Source organism: Galeopterus variegatus, unplaced genomic scaffold (assembly GCF_000696425.1).
Source record: "Galeopterus variegatus unplaced genomic scaffold, G_variegatus-3.0.2 Scaffold203, whole genome shotgun sequence".
Taxonomy (NCBI): domain Eukaryota; kingdom Metazoa; phylum Chordata; class Mammalia; order Dermoptera; family Cynocephalidae; genus Galeopterus; species Galeopterus variegatus.
Window position 1 is genome coordinate 456,840 of NW_007726314.1, and position 10,380 is coordinate 467,219.

At 42.3% G+C, this 10,380-nt stretch overlaps 1 protein-coding gene and 1 pseudogene across 6 annotated transcripts in view; one reads left to right on the top strand and one right to left on the bottom strand.

The window, feature by feature from the left end:
• ARIH2 (ariadne RBR E3 ubiquitin protein ligase 2) overlaps window positions 1–10,380 on the top strand; it is a 57,169-nt gene that overhangs the window by 7,962 nt on the left and 38,827 nt on the right. The gene's annotated exons all lie outside the window — the stretch shown is intronic.
• Window positions 6,973–8,255, bottom strand: LOC103584930 (annotated as a pseudogene).

Sequence of the window (10,380 nt, forward strand, 5' to 3'; positions counted from 1 at the left end):
TGGCCGGTCACAAAAAGAACAATAAATAAATAAATAAATAAAAATAAAAATAAAATTAGAAAAGGAATTGTCAGGTATGTGGATAAGCAGTGGACCAGTGTCAGTTGACTAAGTTAATTGGGATGTTCCCATCTATGTACTGGAATTCTCAGTTTCTCAAGCCCTCTGTCCAACTTTTCTGCCCTGCTAGAGACAGGTGAGGGGCTCAAGCTCCTGTCCTTCCTTCTTTTTTTTAATTGTGGTAACATGTGTAACATAAAATTTGCCATTTTACATTCTTCCTTCTTATTAGGCTGACATGTGGTTAGCTACCTGGAAAGTCTTCTCCCCGTGGAAAGCTATCCTTTCACCTCCTCACCTTTTCATGCCCTCAGAGCTCCTTCAGAGTAGCTTGTGCTTTCCCTGAGTGAGCCTCATTTATTCATTTATTTATCTTATCTGGTCATCTCAACTTTACTTATTTTTTGTTGTTGTTGTAACTTAGTCGATTGAACATACCTTTGGGGTACAGAGTTGAATATCAATACCTGTGTGCCATATGTGATGCTTAAATCAGGATAATTAATATATTCAGTGATATACGGTGTAATTGTTTTTCATGGCCTTTTACCAACTCCTCTCTTACTTTACTCCCTGCCCCTTTCCCACCTCTGGTAACCTCAGTTCTGTTCTCTCCTTTTGAAAGTTCAAGGTATTATTGTGATTGTCGTATCTTTCTTTCTTTCTTTCTTTTTTATTTATTTGTTTATATTTTAGCTCTTACTTATGAGTGAGGACATGTGGTATTTCCCTTTGTGTGCCTGGCTTATTCACTTAACATAATTTTCTTTAAGTTCATCTATGTTGCTGCAAATGGTAGTATTTTGTTCTTTTTTATGGCAGAGTAGTATTCCATTGTGTATTTATACCACATTTTCCTTATCCCATTGTCTGACGATGGAAATTTAGGTTGGTTCCAACTCTTGGCTATTGTAAATAGAGCTGCAATAAACATGGGAGTGCAGGTATACCTTCGACATGATGATTTCCATTCTTTCGGGTATATACTTAGCAGTGGAATTGCTATATCGTATGACAGTTCTATCTGTTGTTGTTTGAGAAATCTTCATACTGTTTTCCATAGTGGCTGTATTAATTTACAGTCCAACTAACAGTGTAGGAGGGTTCCACTTTCTCTGTATCCTTCAGAGTGAGCCTTCTTAAGAGCTCCTTGAACACAGTGGTTGTGCCCTCCTTTGGTCTGTGCCCAAGCAGTATAGCCCATGTGTATTTTTTAAGATTATGTACTGCAGTCTTCTGAGTGCTTTATGTTGTTTTACCTTTTCACTTATTTTCTTTGCGTGATCTCTCCAACTACATTGTCAGTTCCTGGAGGGGAGTAACTGCCTTGTACCTTATCTCTTCATTATTCCTGTTACAGTATTTCATCCACAATAGCAATTGAAAAATTTCTTGGATACTTGTGGATTTTGTTAATTGTTGATGACAGTAGCTACTGCTGTTGGTGTGAACTAGATTTCCTAGTCCCTGCTGTACATTCTTCTCTATTTGATGAAAGGGCATTATTCTGGCCCTTAAGACTGAGAAGAGAAGGTGCAAAAATAACTTAAAACAAAGATGAGGGAATAAAAAGAGACAGAAGAGAGTTGAAACAGAAGGAAAAGGTTAAAGAGAAAATTGGGCAAAGAGGAAAATAATCCACAAAAATTCAGATGGAGAGAAAGACAGATTTTTTTTTTCTTCCCCTAGACCTCACTAAGGAGTGTGTTAACACCCATTTTCTTTCTCAGGCTGGGCAACAAGGATTGTGGCTCTTTTGGTGGCTTGGCCATATATAAAGGGACTCAGAGTTGTTTTAAGTGTTTCAGGAACTTGGCCAAAGAGGCTGAGCAGAAGCAGCTTTGTTAAGAATAAAGGAGAAAGAATCATGTAGATTTTCTCTTCCAGGCTGGATAAAGAGCAGTATTGTTTTTATTTTGGTAATTAGTATTTTTTGAGGATGGGAGAGAATGACTTAAGTTCTGATTTTACCCAGTGGTGTTCATTGGTGCATTGACTACTCTAGCTCCCTTGTTGCACATGTCTCTGAAAGTGGAATCAATAATGATAGTCACCCAGATCACCACTGATATCCCTATCAGTCATAGTGCTGCTTGCACAATTCTGTGGCATATTGGTATATTTAATTATTTTGTATGATTTGGGTCCTGTTTGACTTGTGGAAAATGTTACATGTGTACATAATTTAAAATTATGGCCCTTTGAACATCTATGAATAAAAGCTATCTGAGTGTGAGGAGTGGCTTAAATTTTTCATTGATACTCATGTCTATGTTAGTTATTTTGTTGTGTCCTGGCAGTTGCCTATGAATGAGCATAAAGTTAAGCCTTTTATTGACTTTTAGGATTTGAAGTTTCTTAAATAGAAAAATCCCAGTTGTATGGGACATTGGGCTTTTAATTTAGTGAGGGCCCTGATGTCAGAGGGAACTTCCTGTATGTGTTCTGGGATCAGTCCTTGAGTAGGATTATTAATTGAGAAAGGAAGGTGCCTAGAAAATCTGATAAGGCTAAGGATAGAAAACAGAGAAATGCTTATCTGCTATTGGTGGGAGGAGGAAACTACTGGTGTTCAAAAAGTGGCAAAACACAAGCATTGTTTGAGAATGAGTTATCATCCTACCCAAATGGAATAGTCAGGAGGGATAAGATTGCTAAGTGAGGCATTGTTTTGTAGGAGGGGGAAAAATCTTATGAGTAGGTATTTTAATGGTCATGTATGAGTCTTTAAAGAAAACAGTTGCCTTTTTTACATACTATGTTTTTATGTAAAACTTATATAAAAATTATTTTATTATTGTTATAGATGAAAGAGGTCCTTTTTTTCATAATAATAGGCGCTCTTATTACAAAATGTTGCAGTAGTTGGGCAAGAAGAGTTTTGTCAGTTATTCACTGAATCCTGTTAATACTGTTCCATGGGACTCTTGCAGCATTTGCTGACAACCTGTTTGGGAAGAGGCTCAGTCTTGGTAGAGCCCTAGACAGAGCTTAGGCAAGGTCATGACCATAGAGCCAGCTTTTGTTAGTGATAGGCCGTAAGTGTCTCCCACCTCGTGTGCTACTGTCAGCATCACGATAGGAGTATGGACAGGAGAAGCAAATGTTGTTCAGGGCCCCACCTAGTTGCTTCAGGAGGAAAAAGAAATGGGCTACTTGAAGCTAGATCTAGTCTAGGAGCTATAGTAGGCTACCTGAGTTTTGTGTTGAGATAGGAGGACCTCAGAGGTAGAATTGAAGGGCTGTTCAGGTTGCAGAAGTTCAGGCACCACAGGGCAGTGAGCATGGAGGGTGGGGAGGTTACCTTCTGAGCTGGAGTGAGAGACTAAGATTTATAGGTAGAAAGAAATAAATTATGGAGGATCAGGAATGTAGCCCAAAGTGTCTTTAGTACTGGAGGAAAGGAATTAGATTTTTAAAACTTATACAGCATAGGAGTGGCATAGTGAACTACACTGCTCACTTCTCATGCCTGGTGTTCCCCCAGATAGGATGGGAGAAATAAGCCAATTATGAGCATTTTTACTACAGTTCTTCCTGCTTTACGAATTGCTGTATTAACTGTAGTAGAGCTGGGAAAATGTTTCCTTGAACCCTCTATTCTGCCACCCTATTGCTTGAATTTGTTTTAGAATCTAGTGTTTGCTCTTCAGCAAAATGTGGCTGGAAAATCTCTTTAAGATTCTTTTTCTGTGGATCATTTTTCCATTTGTGGATGAATCATAATGAGTTTTCAAGGCTTCTGACTCTAAGTGCAGAAGTCTCTGTAGTCCTGTATTCAAAACAACCTGGTGTCTATGCCTTTGTCACTTGTAATATGATCAATTGATGTTCTTAACACAAAATTCTTCGTACTTTACCTTTTTCTTAAGTGGCACCAAGTACTTGTATAATATCTGGTGAAGACTTTAATTATTAAATTGACTTTCTTTTATTCTGCTATAACTGAATTTTAAGACTTTTGTTTTTATCTATTTACATATTCATTAATTAACCAAGTAATGGGTTCTTTTGGTTGTTGTTACTATTCATGGGAAAATATCTTCAAGCTGGGCCTCGTAACACTGTTTGTGTGCTGAGCAGCCATCTGATTTCTATTTTTGTGATTGACGTCAGGTCTCTTTGCATGTCTATATCTAAGTAGAATCTAGATTAAATTCCTGTGTTTCAAATATTTGTCTGTTAATGGGTATGTTGACATATTTCATGGTGCTTTAATCTGGAAGTCTGATATGTGTTTTACTGGTGTATAAATTTATTTTTAAAAGGGAGATAAGAAATGTTCGAGTGACATTGAGAATTGCCTAAGTACAAGTAGTGCAAAGTTGTCCCTGTCTTGCCAGCTGAGAAAGGTTATTGTCATCACTGTGTACCTGGCACTACACACAACATGCTCACCACCTTCCAGAAAAGAACCTCTTTGTCACATTCAAGGCCAGCTTTCATTCTAGTCTTCTTGTGCTTTCAGGCTATCTTAGAAACCCTGTAAACTTGTATAATCAAGGGATGGTTTGACATTTGTGTCCCAATCTTGAATTTATTTATATTTAAATTTTTATTGCCAAGATGTTACTACAGTATTAAAAAAAGAATATCATTCATGATTCTGTTAACCTAAAATAAAAATTTTCTTCCCTGCTGATCCTTCAGGTCTTGTGCATATTCATAGGTGATATTACTGTGCTGCAGTTCATTTATTCATTCAACCAATATTTATTGAGTACCTACTATGTGTCAGTCAATGGAAAAACAGCTTTTAAACAAAACATACAAAGATTTCTGCCCTGGTGGACATTGCATTCTAGTAATCAATGTACGAGTATATATGTATTTATGTATTTTGCTTTTTTCATGTATATTTCAAACATTTTCCCTCATAAATTACTTTAAATAGCTGTAACTCACCATCTTGTTCTTTTTTTTTTTTTTTTTTTTTTTTTTTAATAAAAGATGACCGGTAAGGGGATCTTAACCCTTGACTTGGTGTTGTCAGCACCACACTCAGCCAGTGAGTGAACCGGCCATCCCGAATAGGATCCGAACCTGGGGCCTTGGTGTTATCAGCACCACACTCTCCCAAGTGAGCCAGTGGCCGGCCCACACCATCTTGTTCTTTTTTTTTTTTTTTTTAATAAAAGATGACCGGTAAGGGGATCTTAACCCTTGACTTGGTGTTGTCAGCACCACACTCAGCCAGTGAGTGAACCGGCCATCCCTAATAGGATCCGAACCTGGGGCCTTGGTGTTATCAGCACCACACTCTCCCAAGTGAGCCACGGGCCGGCCCACACCATCTTGTTCTTGAACCACAGTTTGCTTGAGCTTTCCCCAGTGGGAATTTAGAGGAGTACTTTTTTTGTTACAGTTGTTGGGAACTGTGAGCGTCTTCATGGATATGGCCTTTGTGTCTGTTAGGCCTTGTCTAGAGCCTGGACTAGTGGTAAGATGATTGGGTTCTAGTCCCTCTTCTGCCATTTAATATCATGTCACCTCGGGCAAGTCCTTCAACATCTCTAAGCTTCAGTTTCTCATCTATAAAATAATGGTAATACCTCCTTCACAGCATTAAATGTGATATTAATGCATGTAAAGTGCCTGGCACATAAGTTCTCAAACACTGCCCGGTCATGGTGGATGTGGGTCAAGAATGTAACGATGGGAGTGTTTTCACATGTTTGCTGTGGTTCCTTAAAATACATCCTCAGGATTGTGCATCTTGAATTGTAAGGTGGTATCTACATTAAAGAAAATTCTTGGAAACATATTCTGACTGGTGCCTCTGAGTGTGTATATGGTAAATTTGGGTCATGGACTTTGGATCTTTTGCCTTCACCTAGAGGCTCTGGTACCCTTCTCCTGCAGCCCATTGATAAGAAAAGTAAAAATAACACAAAACAAATTTTTCATTGGGGACAGAAAAAGGATGCAGGGGAATATAGCCCATTGTTCCTGCATTTCTGGTCAGCTGCAGTGTTTGGTCTTGTGCTTGTGTCGACAGCGCTACTTAATAAAGTGCTTAGTTGATTTTGAGGTCCTTGTTATCGAGGCACACCCCTTACTTTTCTTTGACTTTACTCTGTTCAAAATCTAATCCTCTTTTTTTACTATGTCTTTACCCCTGCTGCCGTAGGAAAAAAGTGAGGGATTAGATTTGTCTAGCCCAAAGAGGGAAGAATTGTGGGAAAGATTTGAGAGAAAGGTGCAGAATAAAATAGCAGGAAACTTCTCATCTTGCTCCTCCTGAAACTTGTCTGCCCTGTGGTTTTATTACTTAAACTGATATGAACTGGCAGAACGTGAGGCATATGTTGTGTTCCTCTTTGAACTATCACAAATCTTCCCCCCCCTCCTCAAATCCACCTGTTTTAAGACAAATAGAGAAAGAAAAAAGAACCAACCAAGCAACAAAAGTAAGGCAACTGCATGGCTCCCTCTGGGAGGTTCTGCAGGCGTGGTGAACAGGAGTTCTGGTACTCACACTGGCTTCGTCTGTGGCTGTGATTGTTTCAGCACGTCACTAGGTGTGGGAGGCCCTAACATGTAACAAAGTGAGAACAAACCATTGAAGGTTTGTTCAGTGGGCAGGGCAGGGCCAGGAGCCAGTCATCTAAACATAAAGTGGATGGGAAGGCCAGGGCCCTCTCCCTCCTCCCTGCTGGGGAAGGTTCCACCCAGGATTGCAGAGACAAGTGTGTCCAGTGCTGGGCAGTTTCTGTGCTCAGGCAGCCGAAGTGAGCGCTGGGCATCAGTCCCTGCCCAGCCCTCAGGGATGCTCCTGACTCTTGAGTAGTGGCCAGCGCAGTGGCATGGCAGCGACCTTCCTGGTCAGCCTGGGAGTCGGCAGAAGATGGAGGAGGACCTGGGCGGTGGCACCTGGGCAGGACTTCTGGAGACAGGCTATCGGTAGTGCCCTCACTTCTGCTCACAGGCCGACAGCCAGCGGATCTTGCCGCTAGTGGGGCAGGCCTTACGGGCAGGGAGGGTGGATTTGGTGCTGAGCTATGCTAACTCCCTTCCATTCATGCACACAGCCTTGGGCAGGCCCCGGCTCTGTCTGTTCTGACCCACCTCCTCTTCCAGGACCTGTCTGGGCACCGTGAAGTCCTGACTGTAGATAATGTCCTCGATATCAAAGAGGTCCCGGTCCTCATCCTCTCTGGCCCCACCATGCAGGTCCTCCAGGTAGGGAACCACCATCATGTTGCACCACTAATCCTTGATGTCCAGGCTCAGCAGACACCAAAGGCACCATCCCCTCAGCTGATGGGTATTTCTTCCAGAACCAGCTGTGCTGCCAGATCTGCCATATGGAGAACTACTTGGCAGGCTTGTACTCCAGCATCCCTTTCAGCAGGTCGGAGAGGGAAGGCCACAGTCCTCAGGGATCGTACAGTTCCTGGGGATTGTGTAGTCTCCCTTCCCGATGTTCTCAAACAGCTTGTAGATGTTGTCCCCTTCGAACAGGTACAAGCCTGTCGTGATGTTGTAGAGCATGACCCTAGCCAGACAGATGTCCAGCTTGAAGCCAGAGAAGGTGTCCAGGCCATTGGCAATCTCCAGTGGCTGGAAGACTGAGGAGCCCTGGCTTCTCCAGCATGTGTCATCCACAGCAAACAGATGCAGCGCCTTGATGACATCGGGTCAGAGATCTTGAACGTGCTGCTGGTGGTGAGCAGCAGGTTGTTGGGCTTGATGTCCTTGTGCATGATGCCCTGACTGTGCAGTTATTTGAGGCTGTTGATGAGCTGGTGGAAGTACCCATGGGCATGGCACATAGGGATCTGCTTCTCGGGCACACTGTCCGGCATCTCTGGCATGCTGCACACGCAGTACTCCACAATATACATTTTCTGCTTCTCTTCATAGTACACCAGCAGGATGATGTTTTTGCACGGTAACCTCCTCAGTAGTTGAATTTATTTCTGCATGTTGGCCTCCTCACTGGGGATCCTTTGCCACTTCTTAAGGATCTTGACTGCTCTCCTGACCAGCGTCTCTGAGTCCAGCACCTGCTACACCTTGCTGTAGGACTCTTCTTCCAGAAAGTTCCCCATCAGGTACTTTCAGTGGGTGATATTGGCCCACTTGCAGCATGGCTGGCAGATAACCTCGGTGGAGTTGATGTGGTGGATAAAGGTGTCCATCCCCACCAACATCAGCTCACCCTCCCTGAATATGCCCAGCTGCATGTCCATCCTGGCCCTGGTGTCGGGAGCCCCAACCCCCCAGCTGGGTGGTTCTTCCTGGTGTCCCGACTTTCCTTCTCCAAAGGGTCAAAAAAAAAAAAGAAGAAAAATTTTTAAAAAGGCAATGAAACCCACCAAAACTGAGGTGCGCTCTGAGGGACCCCTGGGCCTTGGGAGATGTGCTTCTCTGGGCACTTCTCCGCCGTCGACTTCTGCACAGCCCAGTACCAGCCTTAGCGCTGTCCCTGCCCCGAGCATCTGGTGAGGCTGTGGCGGCTGGGTGGGGCTGTGGGCAGCCTAGGCAGCGCAGGCCGCTAGTGCCTAGGCCCTGGGATTTCCAAGGCTGCCCGGGACCGGTTGGCGCGCGCCTGGAGGAGGCAGAGCAGCTAGGGGGCCCAGCCTATGCACAGTGTCGACATTCCACCGCCACCATCTTGTTTACCCCCGTTGGACTATTACAGGTTTTTATAAACACAAATGGTTTCACTGTGATAGCCGCAAGTTATTGACCACAAGGTGTCGACCACAATTAGAGAAAAATACAGGCAGGATAATTGAAAGGTTTGTGCGGAGATTTTAACAGAAAAACATAGCTGTTCTTTTAATTGTGAACAAAGTTTGGTTTCTGGAAAAGTTGCTCTCTGTAACTAACTCTTTCCTGGTCAGCTCTACCCACTCTCATTTCTTTTGTCCCTTATTTGAGGACTCTATCAATCTCTTTGGTGTTCTTGCCATCATTTCCCAGATTCTGTAGATATGGCCTTGCTTTCTTTTACAAGAAGTAACTCCAATGCCATCAAGTTTGGCTTCCTGGATTCTCTATCTTAATTGTTGGTACCACCTTCACCAAGCTGGAAAAAGAGGATTTAATCTTGACTCCCTTCTCCCATGAATCCCTCTCTGATCCCCAGATGGAGTCTGTCACTCTTGCTTCCATGCCACTTTGTGCATGTTTCTTGATATGTACTTAAAATGATTGCAAATTATTTGTTTGTATGCCAGGATATGAACTCTTTGAAATAGAGGTCCACATTTTTTCTTTGCATATGAGTACCTAGCAAAAATACCTCATTATGTTATATTCTCAATAAGTGTTGCCTGTTGTTGATCTGTCTAAGACTGGGTCAATAAATGCAGAAGCTGAGAATTTAACCCCAAACCTATACTTCTGTGTTCTCCCATTTGTAAACAGAAGACATGCTTGTCAAAAGGCTTTCTCATGAAGCCAAGTGATCTCTAAGTAGAGATGATGTAACAGATTTAATATCTTTTTTTTTTTTTTTTTTTTTTTTAGATTTAATATCTAGTAACAGATGTATGAGAGTACTTCAAAAAGTTCATAGAAAGATTAGTATTATCTTTCAATTTTGAAGTTCCCAGCTTGTAGTGCATGTCAGAATGTTTTGGCATTCCTGATACAGAAACTTGAACTTCATATAGTTGTAATAAAACAAAATCTTCAGAAATGAGGCCAAGACCTTTTACAGTATATTTATGTGGCAGTACAAAAAAAAATTGTGAAATGATTCAGGTAATTGAACTGAGGAGGGAGTGATGCTTGCTCTCTTTGACTGCTAAAAGAATGTGTGGCCTTTGGGGCTTACTGGTTTTGTAACCAGAGTGGGAATAGGGTATAAATATGAACTGCACAACTATGCTTATAAGTTGGATAGGCTTCCTATAGTATTATTGATGTCTAAATATAACTTTATATTTAATCGATTATGAAGATAAAAGTGGGTTTTTATATCCTGGGTTTTTTTCTTTTTGGCAGCTGGCTGGTTTAGGACTCAAACCCTCGACCTTGGTGTTATGTCCTTTTTGATAATGAATAGCTATAAAGATGACTGATGGTATCTGTAATTATAAGTACAATGTGAGTGTCTTAAAAATTTTTAATTTTAGGGCCGGCCCGGTGGCGCACTGCTACAGTGCGCCGCTTGGGAGCGCAGCGGCGCTCCCACCGAGGGTTCGGATCCCACATACAGACCGGTGGCTCACTGGCTGAGCGAGGTGCGGGAGCAACACTGAGGGTTGCAATCCCGTTGCTGGTCCTGGTCCGGTCCGGGAGCGACACTGAGGGTTGCGATCTGTTGCCGGACACGAAAAAAGACAAAAAGGAAAAAAAATAATA